General features: G+C 46.7%; 1 pseudogene; it reads left to right on the plus strand.

Annotated features, from left to right (window-relative positions):
- The first annotated feature begins 211 nt into the window (after nucleotides 1–211).
- Nucleotides 212–14,023, plus strand: part of LOC132901315 (zinc finger protein 271-like) — a 91,813-nt pseudogene continuing 78,001 nt past the window's right edge.

A 14,023-nucleotide genomic window follows, 5' to 3' on the forward strand; every position in this document is an offset into this window, starting at 1 on the left:
CGCAAAAAAAGAGACATTCGCTCTTTCTTCACAGTTAGAAATGTAAGTGCACCACTTCTACAGGTTTTCCATCACGCTTGAAAACTTAACCCAAAGCCCTTTGATGAATGAAAACGTCTACTTTGTAAGCAGGTTTAGCAATATGACAGGGCGCACGTATCGGATGATTAGCGCTAATTTACTGGATCCCACTGTGGCTAACATTAACACACTGGTAATCTGCCTGCATGCCATCCATCGTTATATTTCTATAAGGAGACAGGCACAAGAGAGGTTGGAGGAGATGAAGGAAAGGACATAGGAGGCAGAGGAAAGGAGGTAGCAGATAAACGGGCAGAGGATGGAGGTAGGCCTAGTGGGGGAGAGCCCGCTGTTGGAGATAGAGGAGGAGATGGAGGAAGACGAGCAGAGGCTGGAAATTCACAGGTGAGAATGAGGTTAATGATATGATTTTAGTCATGGGATTCAGCTCCAATGTGCCAAACGTGATCGCCCTTGTGGCTTTAAATCAGAGAATTAACAGTGGTTACAATCAAAGTTACTCCCGTGGTGTTAACAGAAGACGGCGAACCAAAACAGGAGAAAATCGGGCATCGACCCGTTGTGGAAACAAGAATTATAAAATTTTATAATTTTAATTAGAATAGTAAATTTTCTATTAAACAAGAAATTTAATAGTTTTAGATTATATATTAATTATTTATTAAGGGGGCTGGGTGTATGTTATGCCTGAATGAAAATGCAATTTGTTTTTTTTTTTTTTTTTTATGTGCTCAGGCATTTCTTAATTTCTTAATACAATAAAACATTCATTATCTCTTTGGTTGTGTCTGAGTTTACATATCTTTTGACAACACCCTTTGTAGTTCAGTGAAATACAACAGTAGGTAACACATTGCCAAGATCCAAAGATGTAACAATTTTCCATCAAGGATATACAACATAAAAAATGCAATTTATCCCCTCCAGGAACGTCAAATATGGCCAATTTTGGGCATGATTTTTCAAAATCTCCGCACCATCCCCCCGCTCGGTCGCTACGCTCCCTCGCCATAACCCATTACGCTAAAAAAAAATCCTGGTGAGAACCCTGACAAACAAGGCAAGGGTTATCATTTTATCGGATCCCGACAGAGAAGATTGGCAGCCCTCGGCATACCAGCGCTTGTGTAGTGACCACTTTATTGGAGGTAAGACGAATAAAATTAGCCAGAAAAGGCATTACATTGCTGTTAACATTCTGTGGTGGCGAGTGTGTAACCAAATAGGCTAAAATAACCCATTGTAACCTCTTTGTTCTTCTGTAGTAGCTATTAGCTAACGACATTAGCTAGCGTTGTGTTCCTTTGCTGTTGGTAGACTGTAGGACAAATCGGAGGCAGTGTCCTACAGTCGGTCCCGAATCGTGGCTCGTGCACTTCACTCGCGCGCTGTGTGAGCTGCGCAGGGCCGGAGTGCGCACCCTCCAGAGGGCACTCGCTGTTCAGGGCGGAGTGATTTGGAGCGCAGGATGCCTGCGGAGCCGAGTGTATCCGTGTATTGGTGTTGCTGTGTGCAGACGAATCGTGTATTGGTGTTGCTGTGTGCACACTAATCGCTTTTAAAAACGTTAATCTGATGATCCGCTGATACGGTCTAATGTAAACATGGGCTAAGCGTTCAAAACAAGAGGAACATGTATTTGTCTCTTAAATCCAGGCCGTTCCCTGTAATCTCTAACAGCGGTTGGAGAAAGTAATGGCAAATAGCGAGTGCACAAGCCTTAGAAGGTAAACTGTACACAGCGCCAGGGCAGTGTGATGGTATGTCTACTGTTAGATTGTGTTAGCTTATCAATGAACACACTCGTCACTCGATGAGTTTCACGTCTTTACGACGGATACTTAAATGTGTGTTAGGTATTATTGTTGTAGTCTAAGCAGTCATTGTAGCAGCTAGATGAGCGAGAACCGAAAGGGTCTGTGCCATAAACCGTTATTTCTGTACGGCGTTGCTAATGTGTCGTTACTGTTGTTATTTCTCCCTCTGCTCGCCCTGTAAATGCCCTACGTCGCTGGATAGCGAAGGTGTTTTCTGCATCTCGCTCCTTTTTCTTGTATGTTCTCCGTTTGTCGCCTTCCTCGCATTCAAACCAATTCGAGCCGAAGTCTGCTACATGTCCAAAATGGTGGTCGCGTTTACGAAGGTCACGTGACTGAAAAGGGTCTATAGGTCTACAACAGGCTGTCATGAAAAGAGCAAACTTATTGAAGATTTCTGTAAAGTAACAATGTATAAATATACATCATATATATCAAATACACGTCATGTATAAGTGTGTATCTTTTTATAAATGAGGTTAGCTTGTCTAATGTAGCATGTTGGGGAGAATCATAGTATCATATCTATATTTCTGATAAAATTTTAGGTATGATACCGTGTATAACTCTCCTACTTGTTGCTCATTTCATGGGGGGGAATTGCTGGCCTGTGCCACGCGGGAGCGTCTGCCCACATTTTTTTTAGGCCGAGATGAACTTGGTTTTTGATTTAAAAAATTTTTCCAATTTGTAATGCCCATTGTACATGCCTGTTCTTTAACTCAAAATCACCATCTCGATCTTCAAATTGACCGTATGGTATATGCATTACATTACACAACATCCTGTCCAGATAAAACCTAGTTAGTACACACAACAGTTGAAAGGTAAGTGATGAGTGATGTTGAATGTTGCCTGCTTAATATGCAAGAGCTCCTGCTACCATGATAACATCAGAAGAAAGCTTCAGAGAATTATGACAGAACTTTTTTCTGGTTTGCACTTCATTGTAAAGGATTAGAGTATTCAAAGACATGAATAGCAAAAATGCAGAAATATAATACTGTAGAGCTCGTTTATATTAAAAGGTGCATTGATTTTTTTTGAAATCATCAAATGTGAATTGATTAAAAACAAGTCTCTTGTACCATATTAATCATTTTGACCTGGTAGTCCACCAAGAAGGGGAATTTATTTCCAAATACATTGCAACTTTTTGCTGATAAAATTTAATGGATTTGGGGTAAAAAAAAAAAAAAAATGAATAAAAAATAGCCAAAAATCATTAGCCCCTGGAACCCCTGGGCCCTGGGCCCCGCCCCCCTGGGCCATGGACCCCGCCCTGGTTTTTTCAGACTTTTTAAATATTTTTCATTCTCATCCCTGTGTTTTTTTTTTTTTTTTTTTTTTTTTCCCCCCCTCAAATTCCATTTTATTTTTTTGGGTTTTCGGATTTGTTTTTTGTTGTTTCGGGTTTTTACAATTTTAATCTATATCTAGCTCTAAAAGTCAATGACAAATACAACCACATATGTCAAATTAACAATTTTATTTTAACACCTACAGAAACATTTGTTATAGCCACTGTTTATTCAAATGTAGATATGCATAACTTAAGACCCCAGTAATGGCAACTCAAAGCTGTAATCAACTTAATTATACAGCATAACTTAATAAACTTAATACAGCTTAACTTAATCAACTCCTGTCAAGCTAAAATTCATTTGTCCATTCTAAACATCTCTTGAGCAGCCAGGCATCTCCCACCTTTTTGACACGTCGCCATTGAAGTAAAGGACAGTGAGGCACTTGGTGTTGTATTCGGTCAGAGATTCCCTCTTGTCAGTGAGAGAAGTGTTTTATATTTGCTAAAGCTCCTCTCACAGTCAACAGAGCTGACTGGGAAATACATGTATGATTTGGCAATGGCTGCAATCTCTGTAAAAGCGCTGGGTTGTACCTTTCCAGTACTCAGCAAGGTCCAATGATTCTGAGAGGCCTTCATTTCTGACACAGTGCTGGTAAGCAGCCCACTCCTCACTGAGCTCTGCAGATGGGGTCTTCAATGCTGACAGGGTGCCATAGGCTTCAATCTGCCTTTCCATAGCTGGAGCCTGTCTAGGATCAAACACCCTGATCATCTTATAGACCTGTTTGGCAGGATGGACATCCCAGTGCTTTGAAAACTTCTTCTCAAATGCAATGTGAAATGCATCATGAAGGTAATCCAGCACAGTTTTCTTCTTTCGAATGGACATCTCAGTGAGCAACTCGTCGGTTTTCGCTCCAAAACCATAGGTTTTGGCTGTGCCATTGACTAGGTCGGAGCCTAGATCTTCCATGATGTTGTAGGCAGAGACTGCTGTAGGAGTGTGGGTGCCCTCCAAAACTGTCAGGGCTCTGACCAGTTTCCCACACCCTTCAGAGATGAATGTCAGCTTCATTTGAAGGGTCTCTTGCTTGTCATCTGTTTCCACCAGATCAAGGATGTTTTTTCACAGCCTGGGCAGAAGACTTTTCAGCTGAGAAAAACTCCTTGTTACAGGTGGACATGTTCAGCATGGACCCGCACCGCTTCAAACCAGCTATTCCACCTTGTATTTCCTGGTTCAGGTGGAACCTTCACATGCACAGCATCCTTTGCAGACAAAAAGTGCAACCACCTTTTCCTTGCAGGCTTTTTGAAGAAGGCAGATTTGATCCACATCACCAGACTTGTAACGTCACTGAAGTAGCTGTAGTGTTGCCAGGTTTCTCCTACCAAATTGATGATGTGTGACAAGCAGGTTGCATGTACGCTGTTTGGCATTACTCCTTTCAGTACTTCTTTGTAGGCCTTTAGGCAGTATGATGCATTGTCAGTGACTACTGCCAGTACATCATTCAAATTTATCTGACTGCTGTGAAGTGACTGTAGTAGTGCCTGTGATAATGTTGAAAAGTTGCAGCTGTCCATGAAGATGACATCCGTCAGATAGTATTTGCCTTCAGTACCTATTGAATTAAACAGAAACAAAGGAAAAAAATAATTAGGCCTATGTGCATTTTAGGAAATAGCCTAATTTACATGTTAGACTAAATGAGCACCTTTTGTAATAAAACTGCAAATAGCTTAACATTAACCTCAATTGATGTTGGTCTTATTATTATTTTTATATTATTTTGGTACCTGTAACATAATTAAAAAACTGACAGGGATATGCTTTATCAGGCTACCTAAAAAAGGGGGAGGGGGTAGGTTTGGTAGGGGGCTACTCACCTATGGCAATGTTGAGGACACTGTGGTCTCGGTTATCTGACGTTTTGTCAACAACAACAAAGAGCTTCTTATCACGGATCTCTTGTAGCACTGTCTGCATGTGCTCGTTGAACACCCGCTGTAGATGGATCTGTCTAAGACTGCTTGGATTCTCAGGCAGCGCACCTCCCTGTTTGCAGTGCTTGACTAGAAAGGGGCGTATCTTCATTTTTTCTAAAGGTATATCGGCCTCTGCACACATGGCCACGAAATATTCCACGAATTCCCGTCTGTCATCCTGTGACTTGGTCGCTACGTCCAGTGACACTTGGAGGGCTCTCCCGCTTGATTTTGCGTTGTTCTTCAGATGAACCTTGGATTTCAAATGATCGTTACAAGTGTCCTTTTGGCTCCAGTCAATTGTATGCTGACAGAATTTGCAGAAAAGTTGTTGGCCAGATGCATAATAATCGTTTGGATATTGCTCTGCTCGAAGCTTGGCAGTTAACTGCGTATTTCGTAACTTTTTAGAAACTGCTGGTTTTGCAGCAGGGGCTGTACATTTAGACATATTTCCTTCGCAGTCGCATCAGTGAGGAAACAAACTCACGTGGTTAACAAGATATGGTCTCTAGGCAACCCCGGACTCACTGAAAGTGAAAGATGTGACAGAATCGGGCAGAAACAGTGTTTGTGTCTTAAAATTAGAAAGAGGGCGATTAAATTTATTTCAGGCAAAGAAAAATGAACGAATTCCGCGCTATTCCGTGTTTATCAGAAAAATCCGCTTTTATGTCCCCATGATTCTGTCCGTGTTTTCCGCATCGCGGAAATCATAGGGCCCTAGAGGTCAGCTTCAGTCTCAGGTTTGGCTCAGCATCCACCCTGCTTCTGTACTTTTGTTTTTATGACAAGTGAAGAGAAGCCTTTCTCGCACAGGTAGGTGGTCACAAAAGGAAGGAGAAATCACACAGCCTTGTCAGAAAGCACAGGGTATTCACTGTACTGCTTTATCCAAAAGTCCAACGGAGTGTGCTTTCTGAAAGATGCCTTCAGTGTTTCATCACAAGACCGCTCTATTAACCTCTCCTGCTCAACAACAGTTAAGTCCATTAAGGCCATGTGAGGGGTGTCTATGTTGAAAGGGTTTCTCATCCAGCTGCTAGCTTCATATTTAGGCATCACTAGGAAATAATTGCAGAACTGTTGTCTGAGTGATGTGAGGTGTGCAGCGATGTTCTCCCTGACTCCATCATCAAGTATCAGGTCATTGTCAGACAAAAAACTCTCCAATGCAGGGAAAGCTGAAACATCACCTGTCTTGACTTTGATTTCAGATAACTCCAACTTTTTCAGCAGTGCACTGATTTTGTCCTGCACATCAAAAACATTGATGGAGAGTCCCTGTAGTCCCAAATTCAGGTCATTTAAACGTGAAAAAATGTCAGACAAGTATGCCAACTGACTGAGCCACACAGTGTCCTCAAAAATGTCTTACGGGGGAAATTTGTGTCCTGCAAGAACATCTGGACCTCTCTGTGCAATTCGAAAAGCCTCGAAAGCACCTTTCCTCTTGAAAGCCACCTTACTTCAGTATGAAGCAAGAGTTGGACATGCTCACTGCCCATCTCCTCGCAGAGCACATGAAATAAGCGAGCATTCATCAGTCTGGCCTTGAAGTTCAGTTTTTACAGCACAATCCAGCACAGACTTCAGGTCATCAGGCATCCTCTTCACTGTCAGTGCCTCACGATGGATGCCGCAGTGAGTCCAGCGCTTCTCGGGTGCCACCTCTCGGATGCGAACTGCTACCCCGCTGTTGCGACCCGTCATGGACCTCGCTCCGTCAGTACATACACCCACATGCTTTTCCCAGTCCAAGCCATGCTCCTGGATGAACTTGTTCAGTAACTGGAATATTTGCTCTGATGTAGTTCTGGTCTGCAGTGATTTGCAGAACATAAAGTCCTCCTGCGCCACACCGTCATATTCATTATCTCACATAAACAATAAATTGGCCAAATCTGCAACATCTGTAGTCTCATCAAGCTGTATGGCAAAATATCTACTGTTCTTAATGCGCTCAGTGTCTTTTTAACATGGTCAGCCATGTCGTTTATTCTCCTTGACACGGTGTCATTTGAGAGCGGCACCAAGTTTAACACTCTGGCCGCTTTCTCTCCATACATGATGCGTGTCCTCTCTTTGGCTAATGGTAAACACAGCTGTTCCCCGATTGTGTGTGGCTTACCGGCTCTGGCGATCAGGAGGCTGGCACGATATGAAGCTTCTTGTGCTTTGGCTATGGGTGTACCATAGGACAGAGTGGTGGACTTGGACTGCTTCAGTTCATCATGTTTTCGTAAAAAAAATAATCCATTGGTTTGTCCTTTAGTGCTGTGTTTTGGTTGTAGGATGCCGTTTGAGATGCAATGGTTTCATGGACTCATTGCTCAGAACGTCGCCACATAGAACACACTGCGGCCTGGGCAGCTCCTCTGTCCCGCTCCAAATTAATCCCAATTTTATGTATTTTTCGTCATACTTCCTCACTGGTTTCTGCCGTTTGCTAGCAGTTCTGGGGCTGGTTTTGCCACGGTCGTTAGCATCTGCGCTCGGCTCACACACGTCGTCTTCAGTTCTCCCTCTCTCCTGATCCACGCTCCCATTCGCGGATTTAAGCCACGACAGTAATTTTGTCGTACTCGTCTGTAGTAATCCCTGATGTGGGTGGAGCACAGAAGCATGGCAGGCGAGAGTTGGTGTTCACACAGGCACTTTATTTTACTTATTGTCATCAGCTTTTCAGCTTCTCTCACTTGCACAATCGCACACTCAACACACGCGTTCTGGTCGGGGGAGACTCTTCTCTGCTCTCCCCCTCCTTTTATACTCCATCCCTGCAACACAAACACGTACATTAATTGACACCAGGTGTAATGACTTAGCCACTTACCTTCCCCGACCCTGCCCTCTATTCACAGACTGCTGCTTGGCCACGCCCCCGCTGCCACATACCCCCACTGCCTGACTCAGGCCGGGGAGCCGTCCGGCCTGAAGCTGCCCCCCCCGGACGGGACGGGACTGGAAGTCCGCCACCACCATCTGTGCCCCCGGCCTATGGATCACCTCAAACTTAAATGGCCGGAGAGCGAGATACCAACGGGTGATCCGCGCATTGGCATCCTTCATGCGGTGGAGCCACTGGAGGGGCGCGTGGTCCGAACAGAGTGTGAAGGGGCGCACCAGCAGGTAGTATCGGAGGGCGGGGACTGCCCACTCGATGGCGAGACACTCCTTTTCAATTGTGCTGTACTAGCTGTCGATGCGCGAAAGCATTCGGCTGATGTACAGCACCGGGCGCTCCTTGCCCTCCACGTCCTGGGACAAAATGGCCCTCAACCCCCGTCCGATGCATCAGTCTGCAAAATAAAGGGGAGAGAGAAGTCAGGGGAGTGTAAAAGTGGCCCCCCAGACAGTGCAGCTTTTACCTCAGAGAAGGCCTGTTGGCGCTGCCCTGTCCACTGGACCGGATCTGGAGCCCCCTTTCTAGTGAGGTCGGTTAGCGGGCTGGTGACGTCCGAATAGTTAGGTAGAAACCTACGATAATGGCCAGCCAGCCAGCCCCAAGAACCGTCTCCCCTCCCTTTTGGTCTTGGGCCTCGGGCAGGCCGCAATTGCTGCAGCCTGGTTAATTTGGGGACGCACCTGCCCATGTCCCAAGTGGAACCCCAGATACCGTACTTCCACCCGCCCAGTTGCACACTTTTTTTGGGTTAGCTGTGAGGCCCGCCCGCCTCAGGAACTTTAGAACAGCCCTCAGGTGTTCCAAGTGTCGCTCCCAATCATGACCGTCATCTAGATAGGTGGCCGCGTAGGCAGCATGAGGGCGGAGGACCCTGTCCATAAGCTGCTGTAACGTAGCGGATGCCCCAAACAACCCAAAAGGGAGCGTGACAAATTTGGTGTAAGCCAAACGGTGTGGAAAAGGCCGTTTTCTCTCGGGATAGTCTGAAATAGACATGGCATATGTTTAGAAAATCAGCAATTTAACCACCATAACCCTTTGAAAAACTCTCTAAATATCAGCTAAAACTATCAAAGTTCTTAAATAATATTTAGGATGGCTATTGTTTTGCTGTTTTGTGGATTTTAGCATACATTTCTGTGGCTTGTGGCAATAATATAGAATTGTACATGATCAAAGTTGATTTTAGCTTGGGTTTTACATTATAAGAAAGACTGACAGTGACGTATTAGGTGATCAAAATATTTATTTATGTATGTATTTATTTGTTTATTTATTTAGTACAGGCCTAGGTGATATCTCTGGGAATGGTTTTGATGTATTGCATGTTGCTTTATTTTTGCATGGTGAGGTTGACATTTACATGGAATTGCCCAGGAGTCAAGGGGATCTGCCAATATCCCTTTGTTAGATCCAGTGTCGAATAAAAGCGAGCAGCGCCTAACCGATCAAGCAACTCATCAATGCGAGGCATTGGGTACGCCTCAAATTTAGACACCGCATTGACCTCCTTCTGTAGTCCACACAGAACCAGACCGACCCATCGGTCTTGGGAACCAGGACCATTGGGCTGCTCCAGTCACTGTGGGACTCCTCGATTATGCCCGTTTCGAGCATGGCCTTGAGTTCGTCCCGAGCCACCTCTTTCTTGTGTTTTGGGCAAGCGGTAAGGGTGGCTACGCGCTACCACCCCCGGGGGCGTTTAGATGTGGTGTTTTTTATGAGGTGGGTACGACCCAGAAGGGGCGAGAACACGTCGGAAAATTCCTTCTGCAACTTGGCTACCTTCGTGAGTTGGGTCAGCGAGAGGTGGTCTCCACAAGGGACCGGAGTGGTCGGAGATGTTATCATTTTTTACCTCCGGCCCCAGCTCTGCCTTCTCTGGGACTACGCCACGGGGACCCCCTCATTTCCACGTTTTAAAAGGTTGAGGCGGTAGACTTGCAGTGCCCCACCCCTATCCGTTCGCTTCACCTCATAGTCTACGTCCCTGACTCGCCGTGTGACCTCGAAGGGTTCTTGCCACTTGGTGACTAATTTAGAACTCGACGTGGGCAATAATACTAGTACTTTGTCTCCCGGCGTGAACTCTCTAAGGCGTGTGCCCCTGTCATACAGCCGGCTTTGATGTTCGTGTGCCTGCTGCACATTCTCCTGGGTTAGATGCGTGAGGGTGTGAAGTTTTGCGCGCAGGTCAAGAACGTACTGGATTTCATTTTTACTCTGTGAAGGTCCCTCCTCCCAATTTTCCCGCAGCACCTCCAGAATGCCACGCGGCTTACGCCCATATAATAATTCAAAGGGAGAAAACCCTGTGGAGGCTTGCGGGACCTCTCGTACTGCGAATAACGGGTTCGAGCCACTTATCCCAATTACGCGCATCTTCACTAACAAATTTCCGTATTATGTTTTTGAGTGTCTGGTTAAATCGCTCTACTAATCCATCCGTTTGTGGGTGATAGACACTGGTGCGGATAGACTTGATCCCCAGTAACCCATACAGCTCGCGCAGTGTGCGTGACATAAATGAGGTGCCTTGGTCTGTCAGGATTTCTTTCGGAATCCCGACCTGGGAGATAAAGTGGAAGAGCGCTTCCGCAATACTGCGTGCTGAGATGTTGCGGAGAGGCACTGCTTCCGGATATCGCGTTGCATAGTCTACTAGAACTAAAAGCGATTATCCCCATGCTGACCGATCTAATGGCCCGACGAGATCCATCCCAGTTCGCTCAAACGGGGTCTCGATTAGAGGAAGAGGGCGCAACGGCGCTTTTGGAGTGGCCGCAGGATTTACTAATTGGCATTCACGGCACGCCACCGACGGACATCCCCGCGAATCCCTGGCCAATAGAACCAGGCCATTATTCAGGCTAGTGTTTTGTCTTGCCCCAAGTGTCCAGCCATGGGGTTAAAGTGAGCCGCATGGAACATGAGTTCCCTACGGCTCTTTGGGATTAACAACTGGGTTACTTGTTCCTTAGTTTGAGTGTCCTGCGTCACTCGGTACAATCTCTCTTTAATAATGGCAAAATAGGGGAAGGTTGGTGCTGCGCGTGGCTGAAGAGCTTGACCCTCGATTACTCTCACTTGGTCAAATGCATGCCGCAGAGTCTCGTCTCGCGACTGCTTTAACGGGAAATCCCCAAGGAAATCCCCGAGAGGGGGAGTGGGTTGCTCCTCACTCTGACGTGGTGTTGACGTAGACGGGTCTGTGACAGCTTCTCCAGCCAATGCCGTACCGGGATCTTCCCGTGACCTACTAGGGCATGACCCAGTACGTGTTAAATACTCCATTAGTTCTTTAAATCCCGGCCAATCAGTACCCAAAATCAACGAGTGGGTAAGACGAGGATTAACTGCCGCCTTTTATTCTATGCGTTTGGCCCCGGAATAGAATATGGACAGACACTAGTGGGTAATGGTGAACATCCCCATGCGCGCACACCTTCACCGCTTGTGCTCCCCCCAATGCCTCCCCTTGCACCAGGCGTTGGTGAATTGAGGTCTGATTACAACCGGAATCCACCAAAGCATGATATGTATCCCCTTGAATACTCACCGGTATGCGATACGTTCTGGCCCGATTGGGGGCGGTTTTGGGAGACAACACAGACACAGAAGAGGGAGATGGGAGGACACGACGGGTGCGACGGGCCGGCTGGGGAGGAGCCAGCGGCCGCCTTTGTGGCAGGGGAACGGGGTGGAGAGGGGGACAAGAGACGAGAGAGAGAAGTGAGGGGAGACGCCTCATCTGCCTGCTGTCGGAGTCGCCTCCGGACGGTCCTCCGCCAGCTCAATGGCTCGTTCCAGCGACGCTGGGCGGTGACACCGGACCCATTCCGCGGTTCCTTCCGGAAGTTGAGGGATAAACTGCTCCAGTGCCGCCAGATCGGCGATGATGATCTCTGCGTCGCGGTCTTCTGCCCTCAGCCACCGCCGGCAGGCATCCCGGATTTGCCGGCCAACCTCCTCTAGTGCCAGCGTCCGGAAGCACTGACGATGTTGCTCCGGGGAGCGGCCGAGCCGCTGCAGATTGGCTTCCTTTAGGTCAGCATAGACCAGTCGGTTGTCAGTAGGGAGCTGCTGCGCTGCGAGCTGCGCCTCGCCAGTCAGGACCAGGCACACCGCGCACTGTTCCTGCGGCCACGCCTCGGCTGCCTGCTCAAAGAGAGTGAGGAACGCTTCCGGATCGTCCTGCAGTCCCATCTTTGTGAGGGTGGCCGACAGCGGTGGCCGACGGCCCTGCTGATGTGAGCAGGTGCCGGAACGCCTGGCGATCTTCCTGCTGGGCCAGCATCGAGGCTTCGAAGCGCTGTTGCTGCTCCTTCCAGAGGTTTGATGCTGGTTCTGCAGGGCGGTAGCGAGGGCAAGGATGAGCTCTTCGAATGGGGAGGACTCCATGGGGTGGTTCCCTTCTGTATCTCCTGGGTTTCGGCACCACTGTAGTAATCCCTAACGTGGGTGGAGCACAGAAGCATGGCAGGCGAGAGTTGGTGTTCACACAGACACTTCTTTTTTTTTTTTTTTTTTTTAAACTTATTTTCATCAGCTTTTCAGCTTCTCTCACTCACACAATCACACACGCGTTCTGGTCGGGGAAGACACTTTGCTCTCTCCCTCCTTTTATACTCCATCCCTGCAACAAACAAACTCACACGTTAATTGACACCAGATGTAATGACTTGGCCACTTACCTTCCCTGACCCCGCCCTCTATTCACAGACTGCTGCTTGGCCACGCCCCTGCTGCCACATCGTCATAATTAGCAAAGCCACCTCCACCTTTTCCTATCACAGCCTCGTCTGTAGCTACCAATGGCGAATAACTGTCAGCGGAACTGGCGGGAATGCGTACGTACGCTACGTATGGCTACCCAGAAGCACTTGCAAACTTTTTTTTTAATTATTAACTTGATTTGTATTTCCTTTCATTTTCTTGTCATCGGTTGATAAGATTGTTTTCATCCATTCAGATATTATGGATAGTATTTCACGTTTTACTTTCATCTCATCTCATTATCTCTAGCCACTTTATCCTGTTCTACAGGGCCGCAGGCAAGCTGGAGCCTATCCCAGCTGACTACGGGCGAAAGGCGGGGTACACCCTGGACAAGTCGCCAGGTCATTACAGGGCTAACACACAGACAACCATTCACACTCACACCTACGGTCAATTTAGAGTCACCAGTTAACCTAACCTGCATGTCTTTGGACTGTGGGGGAAACCGGAGCACCCGGAGGAAACCCACGCGGACACGGGGAGAACATGCAAACTCCACACAGAAAGGCCGTCGTCGGCCACAGGGCTCGAACCCAGAACCTTCTTGCTGTGAGGCGACAGCGCTAACCACTACACCACCGTGCCGCCCTAGATTAAAACACATTTAAAGGAAAAGAAAAATGTATTTGCAGGAAGATTATGTACAACCCTGATTCCAAAAAAATTGGGACAAAGTACAAATTGTAAACAAAAACGGAATGCAATAATTTACAAATCTCAAAAACCGATATTATATTCCCAATAGAACATGGACGACATATCAAATGTCGAAAGTGAGACATTTTGAAATTTCATGCCAAATATTGGCTCATTTTAAATTTCATGACAGCAACGGCTGGAAAAGTTAAAGGTACAAAAAAGGAACAGCTGGAGGACCAAATTGCAACTCATTAGGTCAATTGGCAGTAGATCATTAACATGACTGGGTATAAAAAAGAGCATCTTGGAGTGGCAGCGGCTCTCAGAAGTAAAGATGGGAAGAGGATCACCAATCCCCCTAATTCTGCGCCGACAAATAGTGGAGCAATATCAGAAAGGAGTTCGACAGTGTAAAATTGTAGAGAGTTTGAACATATCATCTACAGTGCATAATAACATCAAAAGATTCAGAGAATCTGGAAGAATCTCTGTGCGTAAGGGTCAAGGCCGGAAAACCATACTGGGTGCCCGTGATCTTCG

This window comes from Neoarius graeffei, chromosome 17 (assembly GCF_027579695.1).
Source record: "Neoarius graeffei isolate fNeoGra1 chromosome 17, fNeoGra1.pri, whole genome shotgun sequence".
Classification (NCBI taxonomy): Eukaryota; Metazoa; Chordata; class Actinopteri; order Siluriformes; family Ariidae; genus Neoarius; species Neoarius graeffei.